Source organism: Scardinius erythrophthalmus (assembly GCF_964197995.2).
Source record: "Scardinius erythrophthalmus genome assembly, chromosome: 2".
Taxonomy (NCBI): Eukaryota; Metazoa; Chordata; class Actinopteri; order Cypriniformes; family Leuciscidae; genus Scardinius; species Scardinius erythrophthalmus.
Genome location: NC_138222.1, coordinates 20,838,552 through 20,851,866, shown reverse-complemented (window position 1 = coordinate 20,851,866; position 13,315 = coordinate 20,838,552). Strand labels below are relative to the sequence as shown.

General features: G+C 40.5%; 1 protein-coding gene across 6 annotated transcripts in view; it reads right to left on the bottom strand.

Moving 5' to 3' along the window:
- Positions 1 to 13,315, bottom strand: part of dennd4c (DENN/MADD domain containing 4C) — a 201,057-nt gene that overhangs the window by 103,176 nt on the left and 84,566 nt on the right. Inside the window, exon 1 of one of the 6 annotated variants that reach the window (XM_081350714.1) lies at positions 8,550 to 8,682. The exons of the other annotated variants lie outside the window; for them this stretch is intronic. The gene's annotated coding sequence lies outside the window, so the exon portion shown is untranslated. Of the gene's footprint in view, positions 1 to 8,549; positions 8,683 to 13,315 lie in introns of those variants that run through there. 6 annotated transcript variants of the gene reach the window in all.

Below are 13,315 nucleotides of genomic sequence, written 5' to 3'. Positions count from 1 at the left end.
GCATCGCGTTACTCACTCTAGATTACTCGTCACTCGCTAATAAAAACATCCCGCGAAAAGGAGTGTCATCATCAACAACAACACAATTTCTTTCTGCCATAATTTTTCCGTCATGTCTGAAATAAATGATATTGCTGCTCTGTACTTGTTGTGGAAGTCCCAAATACGGAGGAAAGCCAAACGTCGACGTGTCTGGGTTCACAGCACCATCCAGAGGCGCACTCAACTCGGTGAATTTCACCATCTTCACGCGAATTTTCCGCTCGAGTTGAAATTTTTCAACTTGCGCGGAAGACGCGATTGAGGCGATTAGCGAGCTTTCGCGGCAAATGCGTCGCCCAATTCGCGTCTATTCGCGTCTTTGCATTGACTTTGTATGTAATCTACTTGCGCAAATAATTAAATTCGCGTTTGGTGTGAACACGCCATAAGTATTCATACATTTCGCCATTGTTATACAAATGACAGTATTTTTAACAGTTATTGTTGTGAATATTACATATACTATTTTTGATGATTATAATTTACCTCAGTGAATGCAGCCAGCTTAGCTAGTTTGTGAAGTAAAGTGATTTTATTTTAGGTAGTTGTAAAATAGTGCAATATAATTGTAAATATATAATATAATAATACAAATTTAAATATGAATGTAGTCCTACAGTAAATGAAGACTGTCAACTTCTTTTCAATAGACTACTATTTCATCACCCAAAACACTCCCACTCTCTGCTATATATTCATAACCAATTATTTCAAAACCAACAACCAAGCCACATAAACAATGCCATTGGCACTAGTCTACATTGTAGACATAGTCTCTTAATGCACATAACTTTTCACCTTTTTTGCACAATCTTGAAAAAAGTACTATTGTTGAAATTCTCAGATCAAGCAAACTTCAACGCACCCTTATCCACTACCTGCTAACGTTAGTGAACCGGACCCGAGCAAGCACACTTCGCAGTTCCTCCGGAAATGCATTTTTCTAGTTTATTTTAGTTTAATTTTTTGATTCCCATTCGGAAAGAAAAAAAAATCTAATTACTAAGCAACCACTGAATCTAACAACTCAAATTATATATCATTTTAACCCTCTGGGGTCTGAGGGGGTTTTGGGGTCCTTGAGATGTTCTGACATGCCCTGACATTTGTGCTTTTTTCAGTTGCTTATAAACATATTAATGGCAAAGGTGTAAATTCACTCTATTTAGCACAAACAGGGCTACCATAATATGTGAACAACTTGCATGTACATGTTATTTTTGAGAGAATAATGTTTATGCATGGTTTTTTAAAAAACAAAAAACTAAAGTTTCTGAAATAAGGCCATAAAACACATTCTAAATATATCTAAATAAGACTTTTGACGAATGGATGTCGTTGCCTAGAATTTTTTCTTCAAAATTATGTGAAAATCATCCTGCCTAATCATTCACATAACACAATACATTGATTTAAATCTTGTAAAACACTTTTTGTTTGGAAAGGCCATATGCGGATGGGCGTGATTCACACCTGCAGAGTCAATGGGGCCCGCATAATGAGGCTGCATACGCAATGAGCCTTTCATTCAGGTGTGTGACTGAGCCACAAGAATGCAAGGACAATATATAACTGGTTTGTTGTTTTTTCCACAAATTTTGCTTGCAAATTGTACAATATCCAAGGTAAACATTTCTAGTAATTGTGCAGTTAATTGTTCTCATACTGTATTTTCAGATTTGGAATATATTCTCTTCCCGAATGTGTCACTAATAAAGCATAATAAAATTATTTAAAGAGAAGGCTTATAATGACCTTTTAAGATTTTGTTTACATCTATCCATATATATATATATATATATATATATATATATATATTATTATTATTATTTTTTTTTTTTTAAGGTTATACAATTACAACAACATTTAAAATTGTAACAATATTTCCAGTGTAATCTTTCTTTGTATTCGCGATTCATATTAAAACAGTATTTTTGCCAGCTGTAGTAGCTCCACAACAGCACGCATCTTTGCGTTCATTCATTCCGATTAGAACAAAGCAAACAGAACTGACCTAATTCCTCAGCGGGATCCGTTTGCTCCTCGAAATGATACTTCCAGAACTTCTGAGGTACATTTTTGCAGGATTATTATCAAGATAGTATTATTCCTCACAGCATCGTAAAGTACATAAGTCTGAAAGTGATCTCGCGGTGTGTGTTATCCAGCTGATGTGGGCGTTTCACAGGTTTGTTTGGATCGCCTCAGATTTGCGTTTGAATAGCGCGCGCTCTACGTGGGCGGAGCACATTAAAAATTAATTAGCTGAGATGAGAACGACTGACATCTCTCTCTTTGCATACATATTACAATAAACTGTGAATATTTGTTTTTTATAAAAATTACTTCATTTCAAAGAAGAGAATTCAAGCTTCATGCCTGTATGTCTGTATGCCTGTTTGACTGAGTATTCGCTGAGTTATGGTTCATTTTCGGACGCGTTTCAGAATGGACTACACTGACAGAGGAGGCAGAACTCACTTCGTGTTTATTTTTCTTTATTTGGCAAAAAGCACAACACTTTGTTTTTATTGTGAGTATACACAAAAATAATACACATTTAACAGAATCGATTGATGTATGAAACCTGTTTGTAAAATCAAAGTCAAAAGAGTATTTCGGGTCTCAATTCAACTGATTTGGAAAAAAGCGAGCAGATCACGCCGGCGTGATTGCCGACCTCAGAGGGTTAAAGCTTAGGATCTCAGCTTTTTAATGCATCTAATTTTTACCACATTTATTAACCCTCTGAGGTCTGGGGTGTTTTTGGGGTCCTTGAGATGTTCTGACATGCCCTGACATTTGTGCTTTTTTCAGTTGCTTATAAACAAAAAAATTACACTCTATTTAGCACAAACAGGACTACCATAATATGTGAGCCACATGTATGTACATGTTTTCATTTTTGAGAGAATAATGTTTATGCAAGGTTATTGAAAATACTAAAAATGAAAGTTTCTGAAATAAGGCCACAAAACACATACTAAATATGTGTCAATAAGACTTTTGACTAATGGATGTCCTCGCCTAGAGTTTTTTCTTCAAAATGATGTGAAAATCATCCTGCCTAATCATTCACATAAAACGATACATCCATTTCGGCACACCACTGGATTCTCAATGCTCTCTCCATTGGCAAATTATCTTCATCCAAGTCCAAATCCTGAAAACCCTTGGCCCTTTCCTCTTCAGGAATGGAGTTGAGCAACCTTCGACTGTTACTCGACCATTTCGTTAGTCGAAATCCACCTTTTGCCAACATGCTCCTCGAGTCAGCGCAAATGGTAATTGCGGTGTCTTCATCTGTAACTGACTTAAGACAATCGTCTACATAAAACATTTTCTTCACTGTTTTGGCAGCTTCTTGACCAAATTCATCCTCAAAATCTGTAGCACAATTCTGAAGTGCAAAAGTTGCAACACTTGCCAAAGACGTCGCGCCAAAGATGTGGATCAACATCTTGTGTTCAACAAGTGCCTGCTCGCAGTTCCCCTTGGGCCACCAAAGAAACCTGAAGAAATCCGTGTCTTCGTTGCTGACTCTGACCTGGTGGAACATAGCCTCCACGTCAGCCATGACCGCCACGGTCTCTTGTCGGAACCTTAAGAGGACCCCCACCAGCGAGCTTGTTAGGTCCGGTCCCTGCAGGAGCTGTTGGTTCAGCTATGTTCCTTGAAAGCTCGCTCCACAATCAAAAACAACACGCAGATTTTGCTTAACTTGATGTCTAACTCCGTGATGAGGCAGATACCATGTTCGTCCCTCAGTTGGCTGACATTCAACGCCATCCAGCTTTACTGCTTAGCCTTTCTTGAGGAGGTCATCTATAAATGCAACATATTCTGCATGAAACTTGATATCTCTGGAGAATTTTTTCCGTAGGTTCAACGCACGTTGCTCTGCGACTGATCTGTTGTTTGGCATGCTCAATGACTTGTTCTTCACCGGCAGGCAAACACTGTAATGACCATCCACAAGTTTTGAGGACTGAGACACCATGTCAATAAACTGGTGATCATCTTTGGACATTTCAATGTCTTCGTTTTGTCCAGCATCAGGAAAGTCCTGCTTGAACTGCAGTTGCCAGAGCTCTTCAAGCTTGGCTACAGAGAAACGATTGGTGGTGACTCCTGTCAATGTGTTTGTCTCCCTCATACCACTTCCACCTCTGAGTGGCCCATTTACTGTCCAGCCTAATATTGTTCTCACAGCGTATGGGCCGTCATCCACGCTGCTAACCACCTGCAGTGGCTCCATCGCCTTGGGAACATTTGCTCCTATGAGTAATCCAACCTCTGCTTGGATAGTGGGGAGTTTCACCTCCTTTAGATGAGGCCAACTGTCAACATCCTCTTGGCGGGGAATATTGTCTTTGGTTACAGGGATGTTTTTCTGTGAAAACACCTCTGAAAGTTCAATAAAGTGATTGCCATCTAAGCTACTGATTTCCATTCCATTCACAATGCAAGTGTTAACAATAGATTCATTCCCCATTGTTTGCAACAAGATGCTTGTATTGCGTCTGTTCATATTCAGCTGGTTTATTAAAGACTCTGTAGCGAAAACAGCTGAGCTACCTGGATCCAAAAATGCGTACGTTGTGACTGCCTTGGTTCCCTTTTGTGCTTTGACACATACTGGAATGATCGAAAGAGCACAGTTTTCATTACCGGCCCCGGTGACAGCAAAAGTTTCTTTCATGTGTACAAGGGCACTTGAAACAGATTGCTGCTCACAACGCTCGCTTGTGGCTTCTTCTCGCAAGCCTTTAGTGTTCATGTGCAGCAGTGTGGGATGCAGTCGAGAACATTCTTGACATTGAGCTTTCTCTTTACAGCTGCTACTCATATGACCATGTTTCAAACATGCAAAACACAGACCCTTGCTTCGCAGGATGTCAATCTTTTCTTTGTGCGGCTTGCTCTTGAGTTTTCTGTAGACTGTGAGACTGTGTTGCTCTCCCTTGCAATAAACACAAGGCTTGCTGTTTGCATCCACTACGACACTTTGTGTTTTTGGCGTTGGTTGTTTGTCATTTTCAGTTTGGGAGGAGACAATGGCTGCTGTGAATACTTTCTTTGGTTTGAGTGTCTCTGCGTATTTTAGGTGTGTTTTCTGTTGTACTGGTTGTTTTGGTCTGGTGGTGGTTTCTTGTATGTTCCCATAGAGTGGGTGTAGTAAATATCTAACTTGCTTGTTGACAAATTTGACAAAATCCTTGTTTTTTTCTTGTAGGTCGCACGCAGACTTTCTCCAAGCTTCTTTGAGTTTGTACGGCAGCTTGTTAGCTAGTGCCTTTATGTTGTCCAAGTTTTCCATGTAGATTATATCAGTCATTGTGTTGCAGCAGCCTGTGAGGAAGAATGCGAAAGACTGCAGTGCAGCACCATCTTCTGATTTGACTGTCTGCCAATCCAAAGCCTCCTTTATGTAGGCTTCTGCAATCTTGTAGTCATTACTGTAAAACTCCTTCAGCATTTCTTTCGCTTTAGCATAACCTGCTGAGGGTTCCATGTGAATGCAGCTTTTTACCAACTCATGTGGTTGTCCACTTGTGTACTGCAACAAAAACTATGAGCGATCACGACTGTCACCAGTGCGATCTTCAACTCCGTGTTCAATAGATCTGATAAAGGATTTATACTCAAGCGGATCACCCTTGAATGTTGGAATGGTAAGCTCAGGGAGTAATGTGGCTTTGTGATTCTTCACAAGGTACTCAGTGACGTCAACTTGCTGAGAGATAGCCTTGCATAAACTATCAAGCACTGGTCCATCATTGAGGTCCATGTTCGATGCAGGCATGGCTCTTTGTGGCCTTGCTAGCTGAGCCTTGTTTTCAAGATTGGACGTAGTCGGGGTGTGCTGTGTTGGTGGTTGGTAGGTGGTGTTCACCTTTGTTTCAGCGATCTGTTCATTAGCTTCTATACTGCTCTCGGCTGCTTGTGTGCCCTCATATTTTTGCAAAACTTCCATTTTTGCTTCTGACTCCGCAAGAGCAGTCTGTATTGCATGCATCTCCTTTCTAGCCTTTATCGCAGCCTCTATTCTTTTTTGCTCAGCCTCAAACTCCGCCTCTCGCCGCTTTTCTTCTGCTTGCAGCTGAGCTTCCCTGCATCTTTTTCTGCATGCCAATCTGCTGCTTCTTTTTCTATGGCTAGCTTCTCTCTTAAAGCTGCAGCCTTTGCCTTTAATGAAGCACGATCCATTTCTGCCTTTATTCTGACTGAAGATGATGATGAAACACTTCCACATGGTGATCCAGGTCTGCTTGAGCGTTTCGTGGTGGTTTTTGATAATGTAGACCTACTATCTGTGGGCATTACATGTTTATCACACTCTTCAGCCTGCTCAGAACGTTTCATGACATCTTTCATCCATTCCTCACATTTCCAGAAGAAATAATTTATTGACTTATTTTTAAGATCAAACCAATTCTTTTGATTATCCAGGAATTCTTCTTCAGATATAAATCTTCTCAAACCAGAATTTAAGTAGGAAAATTCTTGCTGCAAACCACTGAAATCCACACGCAATTTATTTTTAACAATGTCTGCGTTTCCATCATCTTCCATTAATTGTTCAATATGCTTTATCATGCTCGTTAGCTGGGATAACTTATACCTGCGTGCATGGAGTTGTCTAGACTTGTGTTCTTCCACAGCCTTCTCAGTCATTTTTACTGTCTGTTTTTCACTGTCTTGTTCATCCATAACAAACGAATGTTTCCACACTTAATTAATGCAAATGTCAAAACCGTAGGGTAAACTTAACACACACACAATGCATTCCACTTCGTCGTTCAGCCGAACGGCGTCCTTTTATTTATTTATTTCTCTCTTACTCTCTTACGGAGTGCGCACACCAACCGCACTCCTCGTCACACCAACCGCACTCCTCGTGATTCAATTAACGATCCACAGCAGAGCAAGGAAAGCTACGACTTACAGATTCACCGTGAAAGTTTCCTCCTTCCGTCCTTTGTCTCGAGTCAGGCCATTCCAAAGTCCAATAATCCGTGCAGAGCTAGTTTTTTGACTAAAATGTAGGTTTCCACTGAAGCCCTAGCGTGACACTTTGTCCACTCCCTTCGTCCGAATCCACATAAATAATCCACAGGACTACTCGTGAAAAAATGTATCCGTTTACTCAGTTAGCAACAAAAAACATCAGCACAGGAATATTACAGAAAATGAAATGATTAATTAACGACAAAAAAAAGGGAGATAGAGAAAAAAGGTCAAAAAACTGTCAGGCTCCACTCTCTACTTGCCTGACTGTTCACTCAGAAAACTTTACAATTCTCGCGAGAGTATTCCAAACAATTAATAACAGTCCTCTATTCCCAAAATATCACCAATGTAATATAAATGCACTCTAAATTATCCACACACGTTTTAGATAATTACACAATTAACTCATTGCATTACTGTAAATATTAACTGCATCAACCTGTAAATACTGTAAATATTCCCTTCAATTTCCTCCACAAAAATTAATCATGTAAATTACTATTTAACGCATAAATTAAAATTATTTATCAGTTAACTGCATTTAGGCTCCTACAGGTGGCTTACTGCTGTTAGGTACCAGGATGAAATCCTTAGAGCCAATGTCAGAACTTATGCTGGTGCAGTGGGCCCTGGGTTCCTCCAGGTGCATGATAATGCCCTGCCTCAAATGGCTACATTTATAGGCAGTTTTAAGATGACAAAGGCATTAATGCCATTGACTGGCCCTCACGTTCCCCAGACAGATCGGAGCATCCAAAGCTCCCAAGTAGCACCACAGACTGGAGCTCACTGATGCCCTGGCCAAGGTCTGGGAGGACACCAGGACACCATCTCATTAGGGGAATGCCCAGACATTGTCAAGGCACGTGGGGGCCATACACACTACTGACTTACATTAGGAGTTGCTGTGATGAACATCATTCAAGTTGGATCAGCCTGTAACTTAATTTTTTTACATTGATTTATGGTATAATTTTGAATCTAGCCCTCAGTGATTTTGGTTTCCAATGATTGTCGTCACAAAATTTTGTTCTTAACATATTATAGAATTTATATAAATTAGGGGTGTCCATGGTTAACCGATTAACCGTTAAAAATTGCGTAACCGAGTGAAACATTTTGCTCGGTTAAGTGGCGTCAATGGCGTGCATTGAATTTAGTTGTAATATTGCACCACCAGAGACCGCTAGAGCGCTCCCAGACATTTGTAATGTCCACAAGAAGTAGTCATGACCAGTTTTCTAATATGAAGCGGGCAAAGAAAGCGCGCGTCCGAGAGTGAAGGCTGTGCGCGAGCCAGAAACAAACATAGGGTGTTTCTCAATATGCGTTCTTCAGCGATCTTGCGTCCTTGTGTTCTCGTTTTACGTCATCATAACCGTCGAAGTTCAGACCCAATTCTCAAGAACGCAAGTACAGAGGACGCATGAAAGAACCCGGATGTGTTCTTGATACCGAGGATGCATCGAATGCAGACTTGAGCTAGTACTCACCTGGTGTCCCAGAAGTCATTGCGGCCGGTTCCGAGTTCGTTCTTCCAAGGAAGCTTGGCAAGACCGGTCTCCACGAGAACACAAGTCCATTCTCTGCGTTCTTGGAATTGAGAAACAGCCATAGTATCCGCGCCACAGCTTTACCCCAGCAGTTTCACCCTGCGCATGCGCAGTTTCATCACAACAGTTTTACCCGCAGAGTCCGTTTACCGTTACATTAACCCATGCAATTTGTATTATGCATTTCCTAAACATGTACTTGCTAATCAAACACTTTATATGAACAAACTACTAATCTATAAAACACAATCGGTCTTCCGACCTTTTACTATTGTGTTGATATGCGCGAGGGAGAGAGAGCAATACAGCGCTCGTGTTGTTTGAAGGCAGTGAGAGTGCACGCGCGCGCGGCCAGGGCTCTCTCTCTCTGTTTGTTCTTATGCGCCCTGTCCACTGATCTAAATAATTAGTTGTTACGACGACTTATTTGTTCACTCGTTTTAATAAATCGTGGACACGTTGAACTAATTCCCTCCCTCATTTTGATTTAACGAATTACAACGTGGCCAAAAACAGTTTGATACTATTAATTAGTGAATGCTAAAGACCTATTTTGGTGAATTGGTGAATATTCAGGTGAATTATTTCGTGGCCACGAATTAATAATAATTATTAAACTGTTTTTCTTACCCGTGAAGATAGCTCTTCAGTGAAGGCCGATTATTCTCGTACAGATTTTTTATTCCTAGATCGCCTCTTATTTAAAAAACGAACGAATAAATGCTCTGCTAATTAACTGATGTTTTGTTTATTTGTATTGATACATTCGTGCCGCGAGATGTTTCAAAAGTGGTGGGGACATGTCCCACCCGCAAATTACGCCTATCTCGGGGTTGCGCGCACAGCACACTATGGTTAACCGAGTATTAACCGCTAAGGGCCTCGGTTAACGGTTAATGAAAAACTTGAAAACGTGCAGCCCTAATATAAATAGAGGTTTTCAAATTTAATATTTTATTCCTTGAGATGTGTGATTTAAGTGTTCCCTTATTTTTTTTGAGCAGTGTATATCTTAAATTACAAAATATGTTCTCAGTGTCAAATGCATAAAAGTTAATTCATGCATTCATGACCTCAAGGCTGGATTACTCTAATGTTTTACTGGGGGGTTGTCCTTCAGGCAGGCCCGGTTCTACACACCCTCAAACGCAAGCAAGAGCACCCTCAGTTTATACAGTAATAATATATTGGCAAAACAGATTCGCCAAACGCTTCCGTGCATATTTGCCTTTGTGCTCTGTAGAAAGTCAACTGTATCTATTTACAATGTATTTTGCAGCGGTGAGCAATGTAGCCAATCACAGACATAGTTGTTGATCTCTTGAACGCAATGGCCAATCAATTTAGTCTATTTTTTTTTTGTCTAGCAGCTTAATTTGAATTTAGCTCAAAACGGCAGTTTTTGTTCAGTGCTGAGTTATGCAGGCTCGTGAAACCTCTCATTAACAAACAAAGTGTAGACAAAATGCAAGTAAGAGATTTATTGTGCATTGTTGGAAACTTCATTGATAATAACAGAACTTGAGAGATCGCAATGAACTGACAAAGCGACAGTGTTTGGTGTTTGCACACCTAGTTCATTTGAGAACTCCAAACGCTCTCGGAGCAGTTCAGTGTATATTTGAACAAACCAAGTGATCTCAGACCCCCCTAAAAGGACCCAAAAGCGAAACGTACTCAGACCACCGGGTCCGTTGGTGGTTCAATTTCTTTATGATATGTGAAAGCAATGAGGTCCTGGTTCGTGTTGCATTTCGTTTTGACGTGTACCGCTTTCGAAGAAATATCGTACTACAGTGCATTCTATCTTTTGCAGTTCTGGTATCTCCGTCTGGTGCTGTTCTGAGCACATACACCCGAAGCGCGCACACTAAAAGCCTGCAACGCGAGTACTGAACTAAGTCCTTACTGCTGGTTTTCTGATCCATAAAAAAAATCGGAGGAATCCCTCTTAAATCTCAAAATATTAGCTGCTGTTTGAAGTAAGAAAAGCTTAATCAAATATCTTCAAGCAAAATTGTGGCTGTTGTTTGTATTTTGTGAAGTTTCTGGGACACTACTGCTGAATCCTCGGGCCTAGTGGGCCTTGGTCATCAATCAATGCCACTAAAAGCTTCTAACCACACCACCGAGGATTATGTTACCATGGCTCAAGTGCGTGAGTTATTGGATCAGCAGAAGGACTTCTACAGAACTTTGCTTGAACAGCAAGAAAAAAAATTCAAATCTTGTGTACAGATCATAGTTGACTCTTCTAATAAGAGGATTGATGATCTGTCAAAGCAAGTTTATGATTTCAAGGTGAGTCTGGAAATGACTCAAAAAGAATTTGATGACTTTAAAATCAATTGTGGCACCTGGTCAAAGATCTGCAGAGAAACCAGTTCAGATCTGGACACAATCTGTAAAAGTTTCAATTCTATCACAGAGAAGGCTGACTATCTGGAGGGCCAGTCAAGACGGAATAATATTGTTGTGGACGGCATTAAAGAGTCTGTGAGAGAAAAAGTGTCTGATTCTGAAGATAAAGTGAGAAAACTATTCAGTGAAAAGTTACAGTTGGATCACTTGAAAATAGAGCTTGACTGGGCTCATAGAACTGGGAAGCCAGCGACACCTTCAGAAAAGCCCAGACCTATTGTGGTCAGATTTCTGCGGCTTAAGGACAAACTGGCTGTTCTGGATAAAGCAAAAAACTTGAAGGGCTCAGGCATTTTCATCAATGAGGACTTCTCTGAAACCGTCCGTCAAAGAAGGAAAGATCTACTCCCTGCAATGAAGGCGGCTCGAGAGAGAGGTGACATTGCATATTTGAGATATAACAAACTTATTGTCCATCCACCAACAGAAAATCCTCCTCAACAAAGGAGGACCAACAGAGGTTGGTTCAATAGTTGCCTACTGTGTTTTCTTTATACAATATTGTGTTTATATTATTATTTTTTATTTCTATTTTTATTTTATTTTTACAGTAAATATACACTCTATGGACTACTACAATACATCTGATTCTGATTTTTAGGGCCCAAGCCCTGAAAGGGCGAAGGCCCTATTGTTTTCGTAAGGATTATTTTTAGGGCCCAAGCCCTGAAAGGGCGAAGGCCCTATTGTTTCCGTAAGGATTATTAGGGCCCAAGCCCTGAAAGGGCGAAGGCCCTATTGTTTTCGTAAGGATTATTATTATTTTATTTTTTTTTTTCTTCATTATTTATTTTTTTGCCTTTTTGCCACTTTTGGGGCCCTTAACATGCTCAAAAACTCTTGAAACTTTGCACACAGGTCAGAACCTGCGGCCATCAGGGCCAGACTGAAGCTGGTACCCGGGCGTGGCAGGGGGGCTCGACAGCGCCCCCTGGAATGGGGTCCGAAATCTTGGTCCATATATCAAACACGCTTGCATGTAATAATATGAAACTCAGTACACGTATAGATCTCATCGGGCCGCACAACTTTCGTGCTCTGAGTTTTACAAAAGCCCAACAGGAAGTCGGTTATTATACATTGTTTGGAAAACGCATACAATGGAATGTGAAATACTCCTCCTAGGGAATTCATCCGATCGCTGCCAAACTCGGTGTGAATGAAGTCAAGACATTGAGTATAAATTCTTGCGAACAGATTTTTGATACCTCGAACGGTTTGGCCGTGGCGAGGAAACGAATTTATGGCGAATAATGGGACACAGGAAGTGTGTTATAACTTCTGCATACATTAACTGATCTTGATTAAACTTCAGAAGTGTGTTCGTTGTAAGAGGCCGATCACATGGATGTGACCTTTGTGAGTCAAAGTTATAGCGCCACCAACTGGCAGCAGGAAGTGTGTCACTTTCAAAATGCTTTGAAATCACTTTCTTATTTTTACCCGATTTGCTTCAAACTTTATGTGTATAATGTAGACACACGGCAGATGTAGACCTGTGAAAGGATTATTGATATCTTAGATACTGTTGCCGTGGCAACGCATCAAACTTTAATATTCTTTTCGGATGCTTTTGAGACTCTTCACATGCTTGAAAATGCATGAAACTCGACAGACACATAACACTTATTAGCCAGTAGACATGTGCAAAGTTTCAGAAACGGGCGTGGTGGAATGGCTCAGTAGCGCCACCTTTAGTCAAAAATGGGGGCTTAGTTTTTCCTAGAATCACAAAACTTGGTAGGTGTATTGTTCTCATCAAGCAGGACACCTTTCTAATTTACAGTCATAACCTCAGACCCACAGGAAGTCAGATATTTTGGTTTGAATGTGGATTTTCTGGAGAATTTTCTCTCTCTCTCTGTGTGTCTGTGTGTGTATGTGTGTGGGGGGGGGATTTGTCTATTCCATTTAATCTTTGTTTTTCAAGGTTTCAGGGGCTTTTGGGGCCCTTAACGTGCTCAAAAACTCTTGAAACTTTCAACACAGGTCAGAACCCACGGTCATCAGGGCCGGGCTGAATCGAATTTATGGGCTGAATCGAATTTATGGCGAGAAAAGAGAAACACGAAGTGGAATAACTTCTGCATACATTAACTGATCTTGATGAAACTTCAGCAGAGTGTTCGTGGTAAGAGGCCGATTAGATGGATGTAACTATTGTGAGTCAAAGTTTATAGCGCCACCAACTGGCAGCAGGAAGTCTGTCACTTTCAACATGCTTTTGACAAAAGTGGGGGGGTTAGTTTTAACTACAGTAAAAAAAACTCCGTTCATATATTGAT